We start from the raw sequence: 12,544 nt of genomic DNA on the forward strand, positions 1-12,544 counted from the left end.
GGTGGATGGGTAGACAGATGGATGATAGATGATAGAAAGTCAGATGGATGGATGAGAGGATAGATATTCAGATAGATGATAGATAGATAGTCAGATGGACAGATTAAAAGTAAGATGGATGGACAGTGAGTCCGAAAGGTGTATGGATGAATGAATGGATAGTCAGATGGTTGGATGGATAGATAGATAAATGGATGGATGGACAGATACTCAGATGGATAGATAGTCAGAAGATGGATGGATAGATAGATAAATGGATGAATAGATAGTTGGTTATTCAAATGGATGGGTGGGTAGATGGAAATGTAGATTTCAACTCCCTATATAAAAACATAACTTTAGTTCAGTTACTTATAAATTAGGCTGTTCACATATAAATTAAAAAAGAGGCAATTCTTAAATCTGAATTTTGCCCAACCCTGGTTTATGGATGTGATAACTGTCTCTGATAAACAGATTTGTTGCTGTTGAGTTGCCATGTGAAGCCCAATGTAAAATCTGATGTCCAGTTGCATAAACACTACTGCCCACTGTAGTGCCCCTTGTGGCTATGCAATAAATGCAACATCTAGTTGTATTGTCTTCTGACATCCTGTAATGTGACGACGTGTGAAGTGAAGCTTGCATAGCTGGAAGCGTTTATGTTCACAAACTTTTTCACCTACGATTTTAACATTCAACACTGGCATCTCTAAGAAGATTTATCAGATATATGGAAAGATTATTGGTGTGTGAATTATGAGGGACTGTCGAGGGAAATTATACAGACGTTGTCTTTAGAGGGTTCGTGAAAGCATGCGAGCGTCATGATTTACAGCACTGCAGCCCTTCCTCTCTTTTTGCTTACAGTTTTTAATACTCCACACCCAAACGTTAATAATCATTTTTTTGCCAACGCCAAGGTCTCAGACTGTCAGTATCTTTCCCTTCAGGCGCGAAAGCAAGTTTCTGCTTCAGCAAGTTTGATAATAATCTGACCTCATCTGGTTTGGTTAGCTGAGAGTTCACAGCTGCAGTGGGCAGGTAATGAATTCTGTGCCATTTTAAAATTCTACAGATATCACTTATGTGAACCTTGTGAACTGCCTCCATCTGTTCCCATTAGAGGTTGCTAAACTATCAGACCCTGTGAGTTTTCTTTCTGAAGTTCTAGAATTAATTTTCCTCATGTTGCGACCTGATCTCTTGTTCTATGCAAAGTAGAAAAACATGTCCAGATGCGAGAGGTTACCGAGTGGAATCACAATCGTGTGTCATGCATAATCATAAGTGGTTGTGTGCTACGACTAGCATCACTAGTGCTCATACGTATTTAGCAAACCGTCGACTTTAAAGGAATAGTTCATTCTAAAAGGAAACTCTCAGGCTTTCCAATTTGTAGATGAGTTTGTTTCTTCATCAGATTTGGAGAAATGTAGCACTGCATCACTTATTCACCAATGGATCCTCTGCAGTGAATGGGTGCCGTCAGAATTAGCCGTCCAAACAGCTGATAAAAACATCACAATAATCCACAAGTAATCCGCACCACTCCAGTCCATCAGTTCACATCTTGAGAACACAAAAGCTGCAAGTTTGTAAGAAACAAATCCATCATTAAGACGTTTTTAAACTTTAAACCATTGCTTCTGGGCAAAATTAATGATGGATTTGTTTCTTACAAACACACAGATTTAGGCTTTACAAGACGTCAACTGACGGACTGGAGTGGTGTGAATTACTTTAGTTTTCTAAACATTAAATGATGTGTGAAAAGGGTCATGGCCACAAAGTGAGGAGCTAAACAGAAAACAGTGATTGACACTCAAATCAATGACTGATTCAGGGTTTTCTTTCATATGCCCAGCCTTGCTTTTGAATGCTTTATTTATGACTGTTTAGCTGTGTTCTAAATAGCATCTTACTGTACTACTCACATTCTTTATGCAGTATACAGTATGCAGTGTAAACAGTATATATATAACTACACTGAATGTAATGCACTCCACTTAGTCTTTTGTTTTTAGTGTGGATTTTAAACATTAAAATGTTAGAAAGTTTCTTACAAAATTGGATTAAAAATGCAAAATAATATTTGTTACTCCCAAGATTAGGAGAGATTAACTGGTTGCTAAATGAAACATACAGTAGTAGTCTAAACAAAGGTTTTAAAGTAAGTATATGCATGCATAAACAGTCAGTTGTTTACGTTAAAGGAATATTTAATGTAAAGAATTTAAAAATTAATTGTAAAATCAAATTAATGTTCAGTGTTTTTAATCAAATTCTGTTGTTATTTGATTTGAATCAAATTCAAAGACCAAGTAAATTCACAAGCTGAACAAAGCCAGTCTGTGGCATACTGTTTCCCACAATGCAATGCACTTGACTTCCAGTAATATCAGCCCTGATTTAAAACATCCTTGACTCATTATTTGACCAGACTGCCAAAATTCAGACATTGTTTTATTGAACATTCATATTTACACTTATGCATTTGGCAAAAATTCTAAATTCTAAAAAACGACTTGCACTGTATTAAAGAAAGAAAGTTTGCTTCTGACTTTTTTTCAGTGAGGTATACTCTTACAAATGTAAGAATAAAAGTCAGAATTGTGAGATAAATTTGGAATTGCAAGAAGAAAATTTTAAATTCTGACTTTTCTAAAAAAAAAATAAAAAGTTGCATTTTTTATCACATAAATTTCCATATTAAAGGCTTACATTTTATTAATTAAAGCAACCTCTGGGAATCGAACCCACAACGTTGCTGTTGCAAACTGTTTGACTTGCAGGAATTTACTGCTGCTTAGTAATTTATGGCACAAATCATCTCTATTCATTTGTTCTTGACCACTGAAGCATTGAAATGGTTGTACAGCATAAACCAAAATCAGTTTTTACTATTGCAGTATAATACGAACAGATCTGACCTGCAATAGCAAACCAGGTGCGAATTATCTTAATTGTGTGACATTGTCAGTTTCCCAGCATGCTCGGTTTAGAAGCGAGCTGAAAATAAGCGCGAATGAAAGAGGCGAGCAGAGGAACAATGTGATACTGGCTAATGAATAAGAATGCAGCCGTAGCGCGGTTGTGGAGGTGAGACAACGTGACACGAGCGCGCCGGATTTGGCGAGGCTTTCACTGGCGCGGCGTCGCGCGGCACAGCAGACTTGGCAGAGCCCGCGTTCTCCTTGTCACGGCGGTCGGATCGGTCCCAGCCAGCGCATTGTTAGAGGGGTGATTAATTATGGTGCTGATGAAACGTGATGGCGGTGAGATGTCAGAGAGATGACAGCGCTCGTCAACAGCGTGCGGCGGGAGGGACGCGTCACACGCAGACATCTGGAAGGATCCTCGGGACGCGCTCGCAGCCTCCACACCAGCGCTGCTGTCTCTGTGAAGCCCTTCATGGCACGGACAGCAGCTATTTATGTCTCTAATGCAGGAGCGGCCGGTCAGTGTCAAGGTGACACGTGTAAGCGGCTTCATTTACAGTATAATCATGAAAATAGTGGTCCTTTTCTTATTTTTCTCAAGATGTGACCTAAAGATCATTACCTCCTTATATAGAACAGATATAGTAACTTCTAAGTCGACAAACTTTCAATAAAATGTTTTTTTTTTGTTTTTTTTTGATTCAACAAGGATGCATTAAATTGATCATTAAAGATATTTAGAATGTGACAGAAGATTTATTTCAAATAAACGCTGTTCTTTTGAACTTTCTATTCATCAAAGAATCCTGAAAAACTAAATCTGTCATGGTTTCCACAAAAATATTGGTCAGGACAACTGTTTCTTGAGCAGCAAATCAGCATGTTGAATGATTTCTGAAGGATCATGTGACACTGAAGACTGGAGTAATGATGCTGAAAATTCATCTTTGATCACAGAAATAAATTATATTTTAAAATATATTCAAATAGAACACTGACTTTTTTAATGGAAAAAATATTTCACAATTTTTACCATATTTTTGATCACATAAATGCAGCTTTAGTGAGCAGAAGAGTCTCCTTTCTAAAACATAAAAAAAAATCTTACAGATCCACTTTTGAACAGTAATGTAAATCTAATTGACATTTCAGTTACAGTTTGATTGTTTAAAGGTGATATTAAATAAGATATTTAAAAGAAGATTATTTGAAAAATGTCTCCGTGTTTTATGTCCGTACTATGACAGTCAATGGGGTCTAGTATATAATTTGTATAATTGTAAAACCCAACATTCGTCAAAACATCTTTATTTGTGTTTGACACAAGAGTGAATGGCGTTAGTGTGAATAAATGACAAAATTTCATTTTGGGGTGGGCTATCCTTTTAACTAAGCATTAGTTTTAATATTACATAGATTTATATGATTAAATACACTATTTTTGGAGCCTGACCTCAATTTCTTAAAGGCTTTAAAGTCTACAGAACTTTTAACCCAAACATGAGCATCATGAATACATAATTGAATATCTTCCTTGATGAAAAACACAGAAAACACAGTAAATTTCCCAGATGAATTGCTCTGTTTACTGAAATAAATGAAACGGATGTTGGAAAACCCAAAGGTGCAGTTGAATCTCACGCTTAAACCTTTCTTTGTCATGCCGTCTGAATCTATTTCTGCCTTCAAGGTGAAAAGAAACTCCAAATCTGCATGTTTATTTACATCTTTAGCCTTGTATCATCTCTTTTCCTTATGCATTAGGACTTTGAACAGACATGAATGGTAAAAACGTGCATTAGCTTCACTGTCTTCAGGTCTGAGGTGAAATATGATGTTTCTCAACAGGTTTCATGAGATTAAGATGACTGAATGTATTTCTGGCTGTGAGTTGAACTCTGTGTCAGACAGCAGGCGAGCATATGGACTGGCGTTGTGCTGCGTAGCTCCTCGTTGAGTCATTAATTAAGATATAAGCATTTCTGTCACACGGCGAGTGTCTGTTTTTGTGCGTGCCGCTGCATTATTTCTGGTGCCGTCGCATCATGTGTGGACACTCTGCTAAATCCAGGCTGACACTCTGGGTTAATTTTAGCAGCTGTGTTTGTCTAGAGGATCTTTGCAACGTGACATTGATTTGGTCTTTGAGTGAGTTTGAGTGAGTTTGAGTGATAAACACGCAGGTGTTGCATCAGAAAACAGCAGACATCAGCCTACACAACACTGAAACTGCTCTTCTATTGTTATTTTTTGCACTTTTGCTCAGAAACATGCTACATTTTTGCATAGTAACATGAGTCCTTGTAAATATTATGTCCTGAAAACAAGAAATTCAGGTGGTCAAAAGTTATAGTTCAAGCATAGTTCACCCAAAAATTAATTTACTCACCTGCAGGTCATCCAAGATGTAGATGACTTTTTTCTTTAGTAGAACAGTAAAGAAGATTTTTAGCTGAAACGGTGCTCTTTGGTGATTCATAAAATGCAAATCAGAAGCTTCCGGCACTTTGATGGTCAGAAAATTATATCAGGCAACACAAAATGAATATATCATGTTCTTAGGAAGGGAAACAATCAATCTGCAAGAAACTGAACATTATTCACAGCATTATTCCCTGTAATCCTGCGGTCCAGAGTAACGCCTGGTTCATGAACGAATCGTTCCTTTGCACCGATTCTTTTGAATGAACTAGTTGAACCAGATCACCAAATCGGACTGAACCGTCTGAAACAGTTTGTGGCTCAAGCAGCACAAATCAATCAAAACTCACTTTCAGACACTTGACAGTCACTCCGACACAAAATGAGCCAAAACACAGATTTTTTGCTAAATGAGTCATTCAGCGCTCCAGTTCCTCCAGCAGTCACTAAACTGAGGAAACAGTTTGACTCAGAACGAAGACTGATGTGGCACTTTAATGAAGAGGCCAAATGAAAGATTATATGGTTTTTCATTGTTTATGTAAAAAGATGAGCTGATGAAGACTAGTTTATTCACTTTATATCCTTTAGACATGTAAAACATCCACATTTCACATCATTATTGGGTGCTTTAATAATGTACTTGCATATAGACCAAGTGGCAGAAATTTTAGTTTTCAAGTAGCAGTCTATGGAAACCATGAAATAACAGAATTTTTAAAAGTTTATAATTAAAAATTCTGACTTTATTCTTGCAATTCTGATAAGTAAAATCAACTTGTTATTCTCTCTTTTACCCTCAAAATCAGAGTTTATAGTGTGCACTTCTGGGTTTATTTCCTCAAAATTGACAAACTTGCTATTGTTGAAATAAATCGAGTTAAAAAGTTTGAACTAGGAGATATAAACTTGCATTTGCAGAGAAAAAAATGTCAGAATTGGGAGATAAAATAGGTAAATGTTATGGAAAATGTTATCGGTTTAAATAGTATTTCATGCTGTAACTTTAATACAGTATGTCCCCTATGAACTGCACGTGAATATTATGTCGACAAATTGTTTTGGTTAAATTTATGCTTTAAATGTAGAGTAATCATAGCAAGTTTCATCGATTAGTTTGTCCGTTTAAATGTTTTTGACGACGGTGATCTATAAAAATGAATTACATTCCGATTCTGACATCCAGTGGCACATCAATACATTTTTTCATTTATTCCATGGATTTTACCCATTTCTCTCCACTTGTTACCAGTTTATTCTGCCACCACAATGCGCACGCAGCTGCCGGTGACATAACTGTGACGTCTACTCCAAATTGGTCTATGCGTTACATCATTGTGTGATTATGTAAACGAACTAGTGAATTGGATCGATCTGCTCAAATGAATCAGTTCATGGGAGAGAATCAGATTTCCCCATTTGCCTGAGGCTTTGATAGAGGCTTAAATAATGTTCAGTTTCTTGCACAGACAGATTGTTTTGCTTCATAAGACCTCAATATATCATCAGGAGCGACGGGTATTAATTTTGTGTTCCTTGAAATGCTCAAAAACTCACCTACATCTTGGATGTCCTGAGGGTGAATAAATTAACAGCAATTTTTCATTTTTGGCTGAACCACCCCTTTAATTAAAAGTTGAAGTCATGTAAACCTACTTTTTTTCCTAATTTCAACACCAGGTTGACAAACCAATCCTCATTCTTCCGCCGCACATGCCGCTGGTGTGTTTGGCCCTTAACTGCTGTTTGCAGTTACGTTTAATAGATGTAATTGGATATGACTCTCATTAGGGCGTTTATGATGGGTGGAGAGTGAAATCACTAAAGCATCTGCTCCGGGTGTGACAGTGGGATATGAGCAGATGTTATACGTTGATTGAAGCCCAATTGATGAGTGTGTAACAGAGCATTACATCACTGTGTGTGTGTGTGTGTGTTGCTAAAAACAAACGCTGATTCATCAAACTGTGTTTTTCTTAATGTCAGGAGGTCATAAACGCTGAACGGCAGAGTTTATAGTGCACACTTTCTGTAAATTATAAATCAATATGTGCTTTCACGATTGGTAAATATAGACCAGTGCGGTTATGTCAAAAATTAATCTGGAAATGACGAGTGCAGACTATATATTTCCTTATTTTATTTTATTTTTTAATTTTTAATATTATGATGGATCTATTTAGGTTCTGTTTCCTGGTGCATTTGTGACCCTGTACTACTTCTGCTGTTAACTTCTAAGTGAAAATGGTTTCAAAGTAAATCCTACGCTATTTTTTTCCAGTGAGGAGTTATGGAATAGATTCATCAGCATCATGAATGCTCACCTGTATGTTCTTCTGTAATCCCAGCAGTCAATTATCACATATTGTGACGGCGTCAAACGGCCAATCTGAGCTTTCAAATGGAAATAAGATGCTGTGCTTTAAGGCAGAAACACAGGAAGAGTGGATATGATATTTTCACTTCAGGGCTGTTAAAAACATCAAAGTGCTTCTTGAGGACAGAGACGCATCTCATATGGAAAACAGTGTTTCATTTGCATTATAAAGCGTCTCAGGAGAATCACGCTTTCAGTTAACCATGCAAACTTTGCAGTTTTGAACAAGTTTTTAGAAAAAATGTTATTAGAATAATATTTAAATCACCTAGCAACTATTTGGAACACTCTTGCATCCACATAGCAACACCCTGGCAACCACCCATTGCACCCTACACTGTAAAAAAAAAAATCTTTCAAAAAGCTGTTTCAACTTAATTTAATTTGTTACCCTGCTGACTTCAAATTTTTAGTTTAGTCGACTTGAGACAACTGGAATATTTAAGTTGACTAAACTAAAAATTTAAGGCAGCGGGGTAAAGTTAAGTTTAAGTTGAAAACTATTTTTTTATAGTGTATATTGACAAACACTTCTCACAATTTCACACAAAAATATAAAAATATAGTGTTTTATTGAGACTTGACTTGACAAAAGTTGTTAAAAGCAAAGGTCATACATGAGATAGAAAATATAATAAATTTACATAACTCTGACAAGGCTTAACTTGCTTATTATAGTTAATAAAAAACATTTTCATTACTTAAAATAAACATGTATGTGTTTGTGTATGTGTATATATACGTTGCTAAGGCAGCATTTCTCATTTTCAAAAATAAAACTGAAAATAAATAAATAATTTAAAGCTTTGAACAGTTTAACTCTTGACAGGGTTATTATAGTAAAAATCATTCAGTTGCTTAACATAAACAATAATATATACATATAAAATTCAATTCATTTATTTTATTTTAGGTACTTTCTAAGGCAACATTTATTTTAGTTCTCATTTATTTATTTATTTGTTTTTTATCTCATTTATTTTAGTTTAACTTTGTACTAAAATAACTCGACTAAAGCTAAAATGAAAATTAATAAAATCGTTAAACAGGTTTAAATTAAATTAAATTAAATTATTTATAAATTATTTATAAAATATTTAATATTATCAGCTAGTTTCCAAGGCAACACCTGTCATTTTCTTTTAGTTTAACTTGGTGTACTAAAATAACTCAAACTAGAACTGAAATAAAAATTAATAAAAACTATATAGAGATATTTAAAACAACAACAACAATAATATTACTAAAACTTTAACTAAAATGAAAACATCAAAATCTAAAAATACATTTCAAAATATTAAAAATGTATTAATACCATTATGATTTTTATTTATTTTTTATTTTACATCTAAACAACTGTACATTAAGTTGTAGTAGCAATGCAGAAATTTTACTTTAACTTTGAACAACTTCTCGGTTCTCTGTCATCAGCTGGTTCGTGAGTAATTGACCAAATGGAGAAAAGATTCATCTGCTGAGCAGGTTTTCCAGGTCGGGTCTGTAAACTGCGACATGATGAGCAGTAGGTGCTGTTTTTGTGGTTTTAGTTAGAAATCAATGTTCATTAATCACGTCAGAAAGCCGCTGGCTGCAGTTCTGAGCGCAGGATCGCTGACCAGAACGGCCGTCGTCTGACCCAGCACAGCGTTTGTACACCACAGCACATTAAAACACGCCACGCTTAACCTGTGCTGATGTGCTCCAGATACTCTTCATTTACTTCTGTTCACCAGGATTTACTTTGGATTAGACACAGAATAAATTCAGACGCTTTGCCAAGATCCAGTCACTTTGATAAAGCATTAGATGTGCATGCATCCTAATTATCGCTTTGAGTCAACAGTGAATTAAAAACTGACTCTGTTTATTTTCCTTTGATTTTGACTTCATTTATTTGTGCATGGTACAAAAAGCATGATTTTAGCATAGATAAACTTAAAATGACGCATGGAGATTATAGCACAGCCAAATTTGCTTCCATTTTGCATTTATTGTGAATTGTGCATCATTTTTGCATTTAATATCTTGCATAAATTACATGCACTGCAGCTTTAAAAAACGTGCGTGTTTAAAAAAAAAGATAAATGCAAATAAATGCCATTTAAATTGTTTAAATAGTTGCATTTACAATATGCTGTCTTTTATGTTGATTTATATCAGAAGCACAATCTGGTTGTGTTGAATCACATGGCACATGATCTACAACACTTTAAATGGATTATGCAAAAGGTCATTGTTTTAATTCTCAGTAAGACTCACATTAACGGCTTCAGCTCTGCTTGGCTGCCTTATCCAGAGCGTTTAACAGCGTAATGCTAATTGATGCTGGCGTGACACTGTAAAAAACACAAAGGTGCTAAATTGAGAGTCATATGGAGGGCAAAGTCATAACTGCTCACCTTTTCATCAGACTCTCACAAACAGTCTTTCATGCAAACATTGTGGATGTTTAGAGGAGGATGATGCAACAATCACACCCAGAAATTAAAATGTTCTCACTCTTTTAGTCCATCCAACATGTAGATGAGTTTGTTTCTTCATCAGATTTGGAGAAATGTAGCATTGCATCACTTGCTCACCAGTGGATGTGAATGGGTGCCGTCAGAATGAGTCCAAACAACTGGTAATAACATCACAAGTAATCCACACCACTCCAGTCCATCAGTTAACATCTTGAGAAGACAAAAGCTGCGGAAACAAATCCATCAGGGTGTTTTTAACTAAAATACAAGTCCATAATCCATAATAATGCTTCCTCCAGTGAAAAAAAAAAATCACATTTAAATCCACCCACATATTTGTTTAGAGCTGTTTTGGACTGTTTTGAACAGTAAATGGTGGTTAATCTGTGCAGATTTCTCTCCTGATGCAGACTAAATGACTTTTTAACTGGAGAAAGCATTATTATGGATTATGAATACTTTAGCTATAAGTTCATACAAACACACAACTTTTGTCTTCTCAAGATGTTAACTGATGGACTGGAGTGGTGTGGATTACTTGTGGATTATTGTGATGTTTTTATCAGCTGTTTGGACTCTCATTCTGACGGCACCCATTCACTGGATCCACTGGTGAGCAAGTGATGCATTGCTACATTTCTCCAAATCTGATGAAGAAACCAGCTCATCTAAACCTTGGATGACCTGAGGATGAGTACATTTTCATTTTTGGGTGAACTGTTCCTTTAAGAGGAATTTTTAAATATGTAGGCCGTATTCAGTGTATACTGTGCCGTATACAAGCACTTTTTCAAAGCACATAGATGCAAACCCTCACACACGCGTCTTAATGTGCTGACAGACAAACAAAAGAAGGCTGAGGCGAGAACACTACATTATATCTAATAACGTCAATATTACATGTCAGGCTTGAGAAAAAAGGGTTTGTAATAAATCAATGAGGATAAAAATAATAAGTGCGCTCTGCTCCTTCAAATTACCGCTGCCTGGATTTTGTCGTGTTCACCATTTTTCCGGTGTCATTAAAGCCCAAGTGGAGAGCAGTTAAAAAGCTCTTTGCATTTATTTTGACACAAAGGCAGATGGTGTTGCCGGCTCCAGAACAAAGCTGACTTTATTGGAAATTGCTTTATAAAAAGGCGACGTATATTGCAGAACCGCAGCAGAAATGCAAAGAGGAAACAGCTTTGACATGATGAAAGACCAGGGGAGAAGAAAGCAAAAGTAGCTGAAAACAAATGTGAAGATATCATCAGTTAATGTACATAAAATGCTAACAAGTTAACTAAAATAAAAACTAAACCATTGTTGAAATATTTCAAGACAACATTTCTCATTTTGTTTAACCAGATGTACTAAAATAATTAATTGTAAAACTGAAATGAAAATAAGTAAAATACTTGGGAAACATTTTTTAAAATAATAATTAAAATTGACAAAAAATATACAAAAATAATACAGTTTCTAAATAAAATTAAAATGATTATTGTGCTAAAATAAATAAAACTGAAATAAAATTAATAAAAATGTATTGTATAAACAAAAAAACAGTTAAAATTTACAAAATTACTAACAACACAACAAAATTACTAACATTTAAACTTTAAAATAAAAACAGATATATAAAAACAAATTCAATTTTCGTTTAACTTGATGTACTAAAAAACATTTCCTCTACAAAAAAAGAAGCAAGAAAATCGCTAAAAATATAACTGAAACTAAAGTGAAAACAGAAATCAAATCAATCAAATTTATATATATATTTTTTTTTTTTTACTAAAATTAAATCAGAAAAATAATAATTAAAATTCAATAATAGTTCTCAAAAATAAAAATATTCAAAATATTAATAAAATATAATAGTATCTCTATGACACTGAAATAACACTCTTGATGTGACAGTTTAAAGGTGCACTGATTTTATATTTTACAGTGATTACTTTGTGTATCTTTCTTTTGCAAAGTCAGTATCTTCCTGTATCTCAAGCAGTAGTGCAACACCACCTGCAGTGCTATGGATAAATGCATCTACAACATGCATAATGGTCTCAATGCTAATATGCATGGACTAAATTTCTCCAAATTTCAGTTTTGATTCAGTAGGGTCTTTAAATACTTTTCATTAATGTGCAATTAAATCGGACACCCCCTAGTGGCGACCCGCTGCTTTAATCAAATGTGGCCTCCAGCAAATGTGGTCAGACTCATCTTTCATCAATCCAATCCAGCCTTAGGCAATTAAAGTTATGAGCTTTCTGCTAATTTAACATCATAGGCAATTACTGGATCTCAAATGCAAATATGGCATCTAATGGCAGGGTTTCAAAGTCTGCTCGTGTTGCACGAGTGTCAGCGCTGGCTTT

The sequence above is a fragment of the Labeo rohita genome, chromosome 17 (genome assembly GCF_022985175.1).
Source record: "Labeo rohita strain BAU-BD-2019 chromosome 17, IGBB_LRoh.1.0, whole genome shotgun sequence".
NCBI lineage: Eukaryota > Metazoa > Chordata > Actinopteri > Cypriniformes > Cyprinidae > Labeo > Labeo rohita.